General features: G+C 35.4%; 1 protein-coding gene across 18 annotated transcripts in view; it reads left to right on the plus strand.

Moving 5' to 3' along the window:
- The window catches only part of GRIK2 (glutamate ionotropic receptor kainate type subunit 2), a 414,885-nt gene that overhangs the window by 70,521 nt on the left and 330,575 nt on the right, over positions 1–13,789 (plus strand). For 2 of the 18 annotated variants that reach the window (XM_035561784.2, XM_035561786.2), the window contains exons 2-3: positions 12,574–12,676; positions 13,515–13,687. The exons of 13 other annotated variants lie outside the window; for them this stretch is intronic. The gene's annotated coding sequence lies outside the window, so the exon portion shown is untranslated. Of the gene's footprint in view, positions 1–8,465; positions 8,603–12,573; positions 12,677–13,514; positions 13,688–13,789 lie in introns of all 18 variants that reach the window. 3 more of the 18 variants (XM_035561782.2, XM_050709386.1, XM_050709387.1) reach the window with 2 other exon arrangements.

Below are 13,789 nucleotides of genomic sequence, written 5' to 3' on the forward strand. Positions count from 1 at the left end.
AAGGTTTTGAAAGAATAGAAGGTGAGCAGTTTTCTCTGGAGATCACAGATTTTGCTAAAGCTTCATACTGTAATCTTTTGATGAAATTGTAAGTCTATGATAATTGGTATAAAGCAGTTTGCTGAGTAGGAAACTGAAAAGTCAGTCAAATGAAAAAATGGAGCATGTTATAAATCTAGCTTTCTCTCACTTTGGAAAGAATGAAATAGGCTACTTTAAATGAAAAATTAATCAAACTTTGGAATCAGTGAAGATTTTTGAAACAAAAGTAATTTTAACATAACAATGTCCTTTCAAAGGTCATGCACATAACAAAGAATGTATGTCCTCAGTTAAACAGGTTAGGCTCCTGTAGTGGATACACTTCAAGTGCTAAGATTTGGTCCATTTTACTTTCTAGGTTTTATATATATTTTTGAATGCTATTGTATTGGCTGACTGTAATATACCGCATTAAGATAACATCCTGCCAATTCAACTTATCAAGAGTTCTTTAGGAATGTCTTACAGGCTCGTTAGTTTGGGATATGACAATGTTATGTTTGGACAGTGATTTTTACTCTTCAAGACCAACAGCTAAGTGTGATACTATCCTTCCACCACAGGAGTTTTAAAAGCTAAAAATGAGGAAGTGAGATTCTTCAGAACAGTAATTTGTGTGTTAATATTTATAAATGAATGTATATATATATATATAAAACCCCTCTCTCCTTGTATATATGCGTAAGTATATAAAATGTTGACATTAAAAACACTTAACCATATTCAGCCACACTGGTACTGACAGAACTCTAATTTGTTCTGGCTTGTTTTGGTAAAGCCAGGAGGAAGGTAAACTGATATTTAAGTAAAACTACAAAAGAACTGAGAAAAATACTTACTGACCATGAAAGATAGGCTACAGCTTTTTGAAAAAGAGACTCATAACCAAAGCAATCAGTTCAGAACAAGCATAAGGGAAAAATTTCTTATTATTTATATAGGAAAATAAAGAGGAAAAAATCCTGAGTATCCTCCTGTTTGAACTTCTGTACATTTTATCTAGTGACTCTTTTATAGAAGACATATGCTCCTATCGCTTCTTTCCTGTATTTTCCCTGTGTCAGACAAAGGAACTGTTACCACGCAAGGGCACTGTTCGGTGTTGTGTTTGCTTTGTAGTGCACTTATAGATAGAAGAGTGAGCAGCTGATGCCCTTTATTTCAAGGAGATGCAATCACAAAGTACTTACTTGACACAACTAGCTTGTCTGAGATTATCGTTTCTGGCAGTTTGGTAGCCTCATATCCCCACCTTCAGTTCCTAACTTTGTAAACTCCTCTCCATTGTGCTAATCCTGAACTCTGCCTGTCCCTGCTCCCAGTGGGCTGATGCAGCTTGCCAAGCCAGCAGTTTTAGGTTTTAATCTTGTTGGTTTTCTGATAATTAGTGAATTAAATGGGCTCACTGAAGAACCAAACAAGTGCTAGAGACACTGGCACATAAGATTTGGGAGCCTAGATGAAGAGACTGGGCTAGATGAATAAGGAGGAGCAGGACTCCAGATGCCTTCTGGCAGCAGCAAATTATTAATTCTTAGCCCACTTCAATTTGTGCTCTCTCTCCCCCAAACAATTTATTGCATCCTTAGGTGCCAGAGGACTCAGACTGCAGTCCAGCAGCTAAGTAACTGTTGTGGTGTCTAGAAAAATGGATCTATCATTGACAGATTATAACTTACTAAGAAATTTTTTTTTTTACTTCTGTTTACATTTGCTTAAGGCTTTGATTTTGTGAGCTTCTGTTGTTAAGAGATGTTGCTTATTGTATTATGCTCTCATTGTATGGAACACTGACCATCTATAATATAATTCAGATTCTCCAAATTATATTGCCAATATTCAGAGAGGGGAACTTCAATTTGTAATTACATGAAAAACGACCCTACCACAGGCACAAACTTTTCTATTGCTTCATGTTGGTTAACATGATAGGACAAAAAGTTTCTGATGTGTTCTGCTGAGCACAGTAAAATCCTTTGCAACGAAAACATTTTACCAAGCTTTCACCAAGCTTGTGCTTTTTTAATTTACTGTATTATATACAAGGCTTACTAATCTCATTTGTAAGCAGTATAACATGGGGACATACTGAGATCTTGTATGTATAAAAAGAGAAGTAGCTCCATGTAAAATGTGTGGATGTGACCTGATAAGTCAGGAGAATGTGGAAACTCCTCTTAAGCTTACAGAGCACAGCATAAATAAATGAATAACATATCAAGTTTCAGATGTTCGAATCTGGTGATTAGGAAAAGATTATTCCATGTTTTTGACAAGGTTAAACCTACAGAGCCAGCTAAGGCCTTTGCAACATGTTATGCTAGGCAACCACAGAAGAAGCTGTCTGCCTCCAAGTACATAGGAAAATGAAGTATAGGGTAAGAAGTAAAGCACAGGTAAAATGATGCAGATCAAACATGTAAGACAGTGGCAAAGATGAAATTGGACATGGGGTATTTGACATCCAGTTTTTGTTCTGATAACTGGTCTAAATTATCACTGGAATAGTGTTGTGGAGAACAAATATATTCTCAAAACGCAATTCACTTCATATTTTCAGCCTTGGAAAAGTAATTTGGCTAATATTATTTTAGGAAAAAAAGAAAGTAAAAATAAAAATATCAATAATGTTGGGGCAAAAAAAAGCCAAATAAAGATAGAAGTTTAGGGATTGCTAATACGACTTCCTACTTTTTCTTTTTTTTAGCAACAAAATTTCTCTAGCTTATTTTTTCACCAATACAAAAAATTTCTTCTAGCCATGGATACTAAGTTGACTTGTCATGGAGCAAATATATAAAGCTAAGATTAGTATAAAAACTTTAAGGAAATATGAAACATGCAGAATGTTGGGTATTATTGCCTCTTAGATTCTCTATGTCTAATAAGAGAGAGGTTTCTAACAGAAAGGTCTTAAATTTCTTAGTAGTCTTAAAATCCTTAGTAGTATTGGATGCTTTTGTTAAAATTAATGAGGTATAATTTCATGTAACTTGGAGTAAATGTATGCAGCTGGATAATCTAAATATCCTCTAGAAAGTTGTATTAACATTGTTATTTGGAGTAAATATTAAAAAAAATATATAAAATCTATTTAAAGTTAGGTAGTTAAATCCTGGTGAGCAAAGAGACCTTAATTTTCCAGGTACTGAACAACTACAACTTCCATTAACTTCATGTCACTGTTGGTGCTGTTTGTGTTCATGTGAGTGCTGAGTGTTTCTGTGCTGTTCTGTATGGCCAGCTGTTTAAGTGCGCTGCTGTCTACCTGTGTTTGTGAGTCTATTACACACACATGTTCAACCTTGCAACTGGTAAGACCTGGAGAAATGGAGCTGCAGAAGCCTTACTACTTGCTATTGTATTTAATAGTTCCTAACATATAACAACTAGTATAATAGCCTAGCTTTGAATTTTGCAGTAAAATTTTCCAGTGTGACTGGAAGGGTCACTGTGTTATAACACTTATGTCATAGCTTCTTGTTCATAAGTTTTATTTTACAATTTTTAATTTAAAAAATAAAACCCAAACATGTAATTTAGATGCTGTTTATTACGGAACCTGTTATAATACTGACTTATAAAAACATTAAACTTGTAGAAATGAGTTACTGTGAGCATAATCAAAAAGAACACCATGTCTACCATCAGAAGGCATCAAACAATGATTTGTTTGTTTATGTCAATTAAATAAAGAGCTTTGTTAACAAATACTGCTTTGAGAGGCTGAATTCAGGGGGGAAATATACCTGTAGCTTCCTAGCTCTTGCATATCCTGAAGTATTTGAATTGGAACATGTCAGTTTGCTCAGTTTCTGTGACACTTTGGATGTGCCTGGAAACCACTTTATGACTTGGAGATTTAAACTTTAGCCCTGTGTGGCGTAGTGAATTATTTAGCAGGCAGTGTGGGCTCCACAGACTTTTCTTACTCTTCCCTGTTGCCCTTCAGGCACTACTGGTCTTCTTCCATATTTTCACTTCTGTTTGTAAGTTTTGAGTAGATTTAGCTAATACGAATGAGGAAGGAACAAGATATGTGGACAATTCTGAACTGCAACGTATCTGATATCTTTGGTCAAGCAGGTGTTTTCAATACTCTCAAAAAGAGAAAAAAACAGGTTTGGGTGTTCTTTTTTCCGTGTTATGGTGTTAAGGGAGTAACCTCTAGCCACATCAGTAGGATTTTCTTTATCATCAAGTGAATTTTTTGGGAATCTTTTTTTTATAATTAACAATTACGTTTTCCTTGGCCACATCTCCCCAGGAGCTTATATGGAAGAAAAATACATATATTGTAAGCCTATGGTAAAATTATGAAAGCATCAGTAACTTGGACCTGGTTGTTATTTCAGATGAAAGATTTAGAAAGCTATTTCAGTCATTTGACCTATGGTCATTTGGTCAGTACTTAATTTGTGCTTTGGCATAGGATACAAAGAAGCACCTTTTAGATGAAGAATAAACAGATGTCAAGGCATTCAGACTGGTATATCATTAAAGGGGCTATGACAGGAAAGGTTGAGTACAAAAATGTGATTAAAATCTAGTTTAACAGCGTTTTTGGATGTTTTATTCATATGGATAGTGTTTGTTAGCACTTTTAATATTATGCACTCATTCAGAACTTTAAAAGATCTATAAAACTTCTGAGTAACTTAAAAATACAGGAAACTAATACACATTTAAGTCTATATAAGTAAAACACAATTCTCAAAACATGAACTGACTGAGAAACAAAAGCAACAAGTCTTGTGCATTGTTAAAGCTATGCAGCCAAGAACTAAACCTCAGCCTCTTCTTGCTGCCACCTTTGCACCCTCCGCAAGTTTGCAGATGACACCAAGCTGAGTGGTGCAGTCAATACAATAGAAGGAAGGAAAGACATCCAAAGGGACCTGGAAAAGCTTGAGAAGTGGGCCCATGTGAACCTAATGAGGTCCAATAAGTCCAAGTGCAGGGTGCTGTGTCTGGGTCGGGGCAGTCTCAGACATGAGTACAGACTGGGAGAAGAACTCATTGAAAGCAGCCCTGCAGGGAAGGACTTGAGGGTTCTGATGGACAAAAAGCTTGACACAAGCCAGCAGTGCACTCTTCCAGCCCAGAAGGCCAACTGCATCCTTGGCTGCATTGACAGAGGTGTGGCCAGCAGGTCAAGGGAGGGGATTGTGCCCCTCTACTCTGCCCTTGTGAGGCCCTGCTTAGAGTACTGTGTCCAGGTCTGGAGCCACCAGTGGAAGAAGGATGTGGATGTGTTAGAGAGGGTCCAGAGGAGGGCCACTAGGTTGATCAGAGCATTGGAGCACCTCTCCTATGAAGAAAGGCAGAGAGAGCTGAGGATGCCTAAAGAAGATGAGGCTGTTCAGCCTACAGGAGAGAACACTCCAGGGTGACCTCATTGTGTCTTTTCAGTACTTAAAGGGGGCTTATAAAATAGATGGAGAGTGACTTCTGACTCAGTCAGATAATGACAGGACAAGAGGACAACCCTTTCTCGAGTCACTTCTGCCTTGTGTTTAACTTGGTCAGTATCTTGTTTCAGGCATTTTTACATACAACTTAGATTTTTTGGAACTTTCTGTAGAAAATCAGGTAACATGTTCATATTCCAGGCAAAGCTTTCATTAGTTCCAGTGTGTATGAATTTGTAGTTTGGTTTTTTTTGTTTGTTTTTTCAGCCTGTCTCAGTTGCATGACTGAGCTAGCAATTGTGATAGCTGGGGAGCATGTGTAATGCTCTGCCTCCCAAAGATGGCAACGGGTGGCATCAGTCCCTGAGATTAGCACTGCTTTGGAAGGTTGTATAGTAAAAAAAAAAAAAAATGGAGCAGCACTGCTGTCATTACCATTCTTGAGTATTTTTGTGTTCAAAAAATACTGCATGGCTGTACGTAACCTGTCTGTGAAAATTGTTTAATTTATCTTTTTATAGTACTTACAGTGATAATCAAATTTGTATTTGGAAAATACAAATGTTTTTAAACTCAAAGAGGGGAGATTTAGATTAGAGGTTAGGAGGAAATTCTTCACTCAGAGTGTGGTGAGGTTCTGGAACAGGTTGCCCAGAGAGGTTGTGCATGCCCCATCCCTGGAGGTGTTTCAGGTGGCTTCTCCCCAAAATATTCGAGATGCCTAAATGCTTGCTTGGGTATGGTTTGGGCTGACAGCACGCGTGACCAGAAGCAACATGCAATGTAATTTTGTTAGCTGCAGCCACCCTGCAGTCTTATGGTATTATTGTACTGTCCCTTGACTTATGCCAGACCTTTCACTTGTAAAATACTTAAGCATCTTTCATACTAAAAGACTTCATGTAAACCTAATCTGATTATATTACTAAACTTAAGCAAAATGGATTGTTGTCATTCTCTCAGTATATCTGTTGACTGGTGTCCATGTTGCCCCCAGTCCCATGCAACAACTATTTTTTCAAACAGCTGTCAGGAACTGTTGTAGACAATTGTTATGACGTACCATATGCTCTGGATTTAAAATTATTTTCCTGATAGACTTTCATTAGTGAGTGACATGGTCTTAAGCTCAGGACATAAGCCAGCTAATTGTTAATCCATCTGGCAAGGATGTTTCCGGTGACAATAGACATATTGGTGATCTTCCCGGTCATGTTTCTATCCTCACTAAGGTTGGTATAAAAGAACTTTCCTTGGAGGATGTGTAGGAGAGCTAATTAGCCAATTACAATTTCAAATATTCAGCAGATAGACTTGTTTATATAGTGTGTTTGAGGATAAGTAGCATTTTATTCATAAGAACAATCATTGCATAAGCAATATACTAGAGAAGCTAGATGAGCTACGTAAATATATCATGTTTGTAACTGCTGAGTGAAATGGAGATGTTCAGATGGCAGGAAAAAAGATGTAATAGGAGGGTTTTTACACATAAGATTATTATTTCACAAGGTGGGAGAATGGGGGGAGATGCTGGAACTGCTATTATGAAGCAACCTCTGTATTATCAGTGTGTGACTGCCTAAATACAAAGTATGCAAATACTATATGAAACTAAAACATCACTAAAGACTAGTTGTTAGACTACAACTGCCAAATGCATTTTAAAGAACCTACTAAAAACGTACAAGCTTCATTTGACTTGCAGTTAAAGATCATCTCTATTAGTTAAGTGACATTTGCCAGTCCCTCAGGTTACGATTTAAAATGTGTTTCATTGTGATCATTTAGCTCACAAAATGGGCACAACTGTGTGTAACATTTAGTTTCAGTAAGCAAGTAAAACTTACTCTGCACTATTTATTTTTAAACACAGTACATAATTCAGCAATGTGATATGTTATCAAATTGGAAGTATAGCATTTCCTTTCAAATTGTTGTCTTTGTTCTTGTACAATTTTATTTTTTTTCAAGGAAGGCTTCCCTACTGACTCCCTCTTCCTTCTTGCTGAAGGAATTGCATTATAAAAATTTTGATTTTGTTCTATTAAATGTATCAAACATATTCAGTGTGTGAGCAGCATGGAACCACATCATAGAAATTTGAATGATCCCCGCTTCAAGGATAGGTCTAGTTTGTTTGTTTGTTTTCATCCTTGTCCCTACCTGTCAGATCAAAGTAGTTTGGCTTTCAGTTCACATGCTAAATAGGAAGCAACAACTAATTTGGTTTATTTTTGTCTATATCATTTCTAGACATGAAAGCATTTTCAGACTCAGAAGCCTTATTGTATACTTGTTATTTTTAACGTTTGATAGGAAAGCGTCAGATAAAAAAAGCAGTAATTTTAATGCAACTTTCATAGTGAGGCAGCAATCTTGGCTTTTAAAATACTATCTTCTAATTTTGTCCAAACTGCTTGTACAGTTGGAAAACAAAACTATAGGAGAGTTTGTCTTGATTTTTACTCATTTCAGCCAATGATAACATTCGTGAACTACTCTTACTCAGTGTTTGTATGTTAGAAGGAATATGCTAAGTGGATAGGTAGAGTAAGCATGTTTCTAGAGAGAAAAAAAACCAACACAACAACAACAAAAAAACACAACTACCACCATCAAAAAAAAAAAAAAAGCACACCCACAAACCCAGCAACAACCAAAATCAAATAAAACAAACACAGTCGCTATTCAGGAGCATGTGATTCATCTTATGTAGTTTTCAGTATTGTAAAGCTTGCCATCAGCTGTAAGAAATTTTCTAAACTAGGTGGTGGGGGAAAGTAGTTGTTTCCTGACTTTCCAAAAAAAAAAAAAAATAGAGATGAAGCACTAGAATTTTCAAGCAATAAATTCAATTTTGTTAAATATACCACGAAATACTTGAAAAACATCTTAAGTTCAAAGAATCCCAAAAGGATGTAAAAGGGAATACTGGATTAGGAGACTTTTTATCATAAAAATAAAACTTCAAATTTTTCTTGTTGTTTTTGGAATATTTTTTCTTTGCAGGAGACCAATTTGTAATCTGATAAGTGGTAAAATACAAGTACCAAAGGGAACACACGGGAGAAATTTCCAAGCTATGATTATATGAAAATTGCAATTGTTTACAACTTCTTACTGAAGTAGCAGATAAACTGATAAGGGTATGATTTTTTTTCCTTTTTTTAAATGGTAAATTTTTAAAAATGTGGACTTCTATGACTTTTTTTTTTTTTCCAGAAAATGGAAGTTTCTTTTATCTTGAGTGTCTTTTCAATTAGCAAAGAATTTCAAAGGGGGCAAGTAAAATCTTACTTTTTGAGTCTACTTGACACTAAGATTGGAATGCGTTTTGTACCTTACAATGGTAGTAAAAAAGCATTGTTACTTTTTACAGCAATCCAGGATTGGTTCTTTAGATCGTTTTTTTCTGTTAAAGCTAATATTTGAGATTGTCTTATAGGTACACTGAATATTGTGGCTGAATTCTTCATTATAGCGTGACAAATTTTGCTTTTGAGTGAACTGTTTTTTGTTAGTGTATAACAATAATTGTTGCTAAAACAAGATACAATACAAAACTGATATAGCAAACAGTGAAAAAGGGCTGGGCACATAATGATTAGGTATTTTAACAATCTTGTTACAAGAGTCTTTCTGATACTGAAAGTAGGTTAAAACTAGGAAATTCTAACAATCTTTGCTTAGTGGGTATGCTGTTATACGCTTGAGTCAGCTTTGAATCCAGACCTTACCACTCAGGGAAAAACTTCAATTAGCGGGCATGAATAGAACTCAACAATATGAGAGAAGGGCAGTCATCCAATCTAACTTCCTGCAAGGTTAGAATTATTCTCCCTGCACATTTCATAAAATGTGTGAAATCTGATTTTGTGTATCCCATGTATCAATCAAACTCTACCCTTTTTCCTATAAGGCAGTGCAGGAAAGTTTCTATTAGAATGGGCAACGTCTAGATTTGCTGTTCTTTGTGTAAATGTAATTCTATTTTTCACTACTTTTTCTTCCTATGTCTTCCTGTTACCTTATTTTTTTTGGGGGGGGAGGGAGGTATTTTGTCACATTCCTCTGAAATCCTTGTAAGGATTATTTGACACTAAATTAGGATCTCATATGGCATCACTACTGATGCTACTTTATTTTATCATGAGGAGGGTGTAATTGACTGTTAAGCACCAAATTTTGCTAATGCTCTCTCTCATAATACAAAATAGTGATACATATTACAAATCACTGTGACATGTCAGAAACTCCTAGTCAATATACTGGCATTTACTATTAACTTTGTTTACAGCCATTCACTATTTATTAATTGCTATCCAAACCGCTTCAAGAATATTTCTCAAGGAAGATTTTGTAAGAGTATAAAGTACTAACAAAACTCCAGTTACCATTTTGAGTTTCCCTCTTGCCTCCCCATTCTGTAAAGCAAACAGCAATAAATCAACAAGGCCAAGTGTAAGGTCCCAGGCACAAATACAGGCTGGGTGGAGAATGGATGGAGAGCATTTTTGAGGAGAAGGATCTGAGGGTCCTTAGTCGATGAGAAGCTCAACATGAGCTGGCAATGTGTTCTTGCTGCCTAGAAAGCCAACTGTATCCTGGGCTACATCAAAAGAAGCATGACCAGAGGGAGGTGATTCTTTCCCTCTACTCTGCTCCTGTGTGACTCCACCTGGAGTGCTGCGTTCAGCTCTGGGACCCCAAGCACATGACTGTATTAGAACATGTTCAGAGGAGGGCCACAAGGATGATCAAAGGTCTGGAGAACCTCTCCTATGGAGAGAGGCTGAGGGAGTTGAGGTCATTCAGCCTGGAGAAGAGAAGGCTCTAGGGAGACATTATAGTGGCTTTCCAGTATCTAAAGGGGGCCTATAGGAAAGCAGAGGAGAGACTCTTTGTCATGGAGTGGACTGATAGGACTAAGTGTAATGGTTTTAATCTAAAAGATTAAGAATTTTTAAGAATCTTAAGAATTTAGTTTAGATATTTGGAATAAATTCTTCATTATGAGTGGATGTTATCAAGGTGGAAAAAGCATCTTTGCAAATATTGAACTCCATTTTCCGTATTCTGTAATCCATTTTTCTTAATGGGAGTATTGTGTTGTGCACCTGAATATCCACCTAGACACAGTATTAGCAATCCAAGAGAACCAAAATATATGCTAAATTTGAGAGTTTTAAACTTGGTTGCTTAGCTGGTTAAATTACAATTGAGAATCTGCACTGAGGTAGTCATATTCACATTTCTCTTAATGCTAAATAGTGTAAAATATTTATATAATAATGTAAATATATATATATAATATATATATAATAATTATAAAAATATAATTATAATATATATATATAATAAAAATATATAATAATATATATATATAATGTAATAATATATATATAATAATGTAAAACTAAATATTGTAATTAAAAATTGTGCTTCCTATAGCTAGGAGAAAAGGGCAAAAAGTTAAAGTGAAGAAGGGCAGTAAAAGGATATGCATGAGTCTGACAAATATATTAAAAAAATACCGTCTTTAGTTGAGTATCACCTCTTTGCACGGAGTATTGTTTATTTACCTTTGACTGTTCCTCAGGCCAGACTTTTTTTCCCCCTTTAAGTCCAAAGGATGACAAGCTAAATAATTTCAGCTATAGCAGAAGAAATATACATCTTAGTGTAATAATCATGTTTGTTTAATTACTCTACCTACATCCATGCAAGGCAAATCTCAGAAAGGTAATGTGACAGGTAAATACTGATAAGGGAGGGCTAGGAAATTAAAATTTTAAAATTCAATGGTGAAGGAGAAGGAAACTAATCCACGAGCCCTTAAACAGCTATTAAACATAACAGTTATTTAAAGCATGCTTTTTTTGTCCGAACTTCAGATGCAGATTGTCACATAGTACAATCTATCCATATTACATTCTTTTGTTTATTCTCCTAAAAACTGTTATAACTGATAAAATTGGTTTGAAATTCTCTTCAGTATATGTACATAACAATGAAAAAAAAATTCTACTTATACTCTGTCTTTACTATACTCATAAATAATGCTTCTCTTACAACCTACAGCTATGAATCTCTTCAGACTTTCATAAAGTATAGAAGTCTTTATAAAGAATTTCTAAGAAATCTGCCTATTTGTAGTTTTCATTTCTGTTTTGCTTTTCAGGGTCTTTAAAAAGATAAATCACGAGACCCTGAACTAAGATTATACAGTCAGCTTGTAAGGGAGTAATGAAAGTTGATTACATTTGCACACATTTTGTGGTTAAAAAAATAAAAAGCCAAAAAAAAATATTACTTTATTTAGAAATGAACATGGACTCTTCTTCTCCCTCCCCTTCCACCCCCCTCCCCCCACCCCCGATTCAAAAATTGCATATGATATTAAATGAATAGTGTATAAGAAGACTTTCAAGCCAGTGTATATTTTCAGCTCCAGGTCATTTGGAAAGCCTTTCTTTAGTTAGACAAGAAATATTTAACATTAAACAATGTTTGTTCATCAAATATAATGTGGAAAAAATATATACTACTCTTCATGAAATAGAGAAAGTAGGTTTGCATCTTCCTAAAAGTAACCTTGGGATGCTTGTGTCTCTTCATAAAGTAGTATGGAACAATCACAGCAGACATTGGTTCTTGTTACACCTTCTGATCCAGGAAGCCAGGAATATTGAATGACACTGTGGATCAAAGTGTGCCCTGTTATAAAGACAAACATGTTGACAAAGTTTAAAACATGCTGTTGCAAGTGCTTGCTTAATTGTATTTGGAGAGAATTGTTAGTGTTGATGTATTGCAATGTTTAATTGACACTTCTGTGTGTTGTAAAGGCAGAAAGTGCCTTAGAGATGGAAACTGGCTTTGATCTTTTGCTGTTGTGATCATTACATCTCTCTACCTCCTCTATATGGTTTAAAATTTTTATTGTGCAATTTTTTACATTCACATTCCTCTCTGAAAACTTGACAAAATCAATAAGGAGGAACAGGAAAAAAAAAAAAAAAAAGCCCATGTCTGATTAACTTAGCTGTTATGATGACATCAGGGAAAACAAGTTATGCAATTTGCAAAGGCAATATTTTTCATTTTTTTTTGCTAGTGTAGAGAAGACCAGAAGAATAAAGATTAGGAAGCAGAAGTTCTGGGGCACACTGTTGCCCTCTGTGACACTGCAAGAGGGGAATCCAGCTCTAATTGTTATGGTGAGTTTAAAATCAAAGGAATTTAGACCTATTTGTAGCAAAGTGGCATAAACAATATAATTCTGTAAAAAAAATTTAGCTGCTGTTTTCCCCTTAAAATTCTACATTCTTCAAAGGCTGAAATAAAATTTCTTGATACATCTTCTAGCCAATGAAGTTGTGACCTTGATGAAGTTTTGAGAGAAGATTATGTAGTAGTCATTCTTTTCAAATATTGGAAAATAATTTTTGGTAATCAGATCCTTTCTTCTCTCCTTTATCCACTCATCTATCTATTCATTCATAAATTAGAAGGAGCTGACATTCTGCACATCTACCTGAGGGCAAAAATATGTTGACATGCAGATGATTAAACATGTGCCCACAGCTTATTGGCTCTGACCCTAACTTGTGTCAAGCAGTTGGCATGGATCCTGATTACTAACTAATTACATCAATGCCATCAGACACAAATGGTATTGTCCCATAGAATAACGTGCCAGATACATTAACAATAAACTACTTGATACCGATTCCTGTATTAGGCTTTGTCAGTTCAGCTGGATGTCCATTCGGTGTCGATAAATGTGTGGAAACTTAATTTAGAAAAAATACCATCTAAAACACAATAAAATTAAACTCAGCACTTTTTTCAAGTTGTGCTCCTTCTTGCTCTTGCAAAAGGAAAAAACAAAAACACCCACCATTGTTTTAGCAAGGTACAAGCATCTTGCTTGTGATTTAAGCTGTTGCAAGTTTTTCAGTACAGTCAATGGTTTTGGAATTGTTATAAATTTCCTCATGGACTTTAATTTAATTGCTAAGACTGTTTTCCAATTGAATCCCTTTTTCCCTATAGGCAACACCAGTTGCTGACAGCTGATGCACACCTACTACTTCTAGTCATTTCTACAGAAGGTTTTCAGGATTTGTCATGTTTATTGACCAGATTTATATTAAAAGGTCTGTTTTAAAGCTCACTGAGTGAAAGAAATGACTAGAGGCCCTCACTCATACCTGTGTAAACCTAAGGTAACTTCGCTGATTTGGGAGTTTAAAGGCTGGATACTTAGGGGAAAAAGTTACCTCAAAAATAAAGCATTAATTGATGCTGAATACTTTATCAAAAAATAA

This window comes from Cygnus atratus, chromosome 3 (genome assembly GCF_013377495.2).
Source record: "Cygnus atratus isolate AKBS03 ecotype Queensland, Australia chromosome 3, CAtr_DNAZoo_HiC_assembly, whole genome shotgun sequence".
NCBI lineage: Eukaryota > Metazoa > Chordata > Aves > Anseriformes > Anatidae > Cygnus > Cygnus atratus.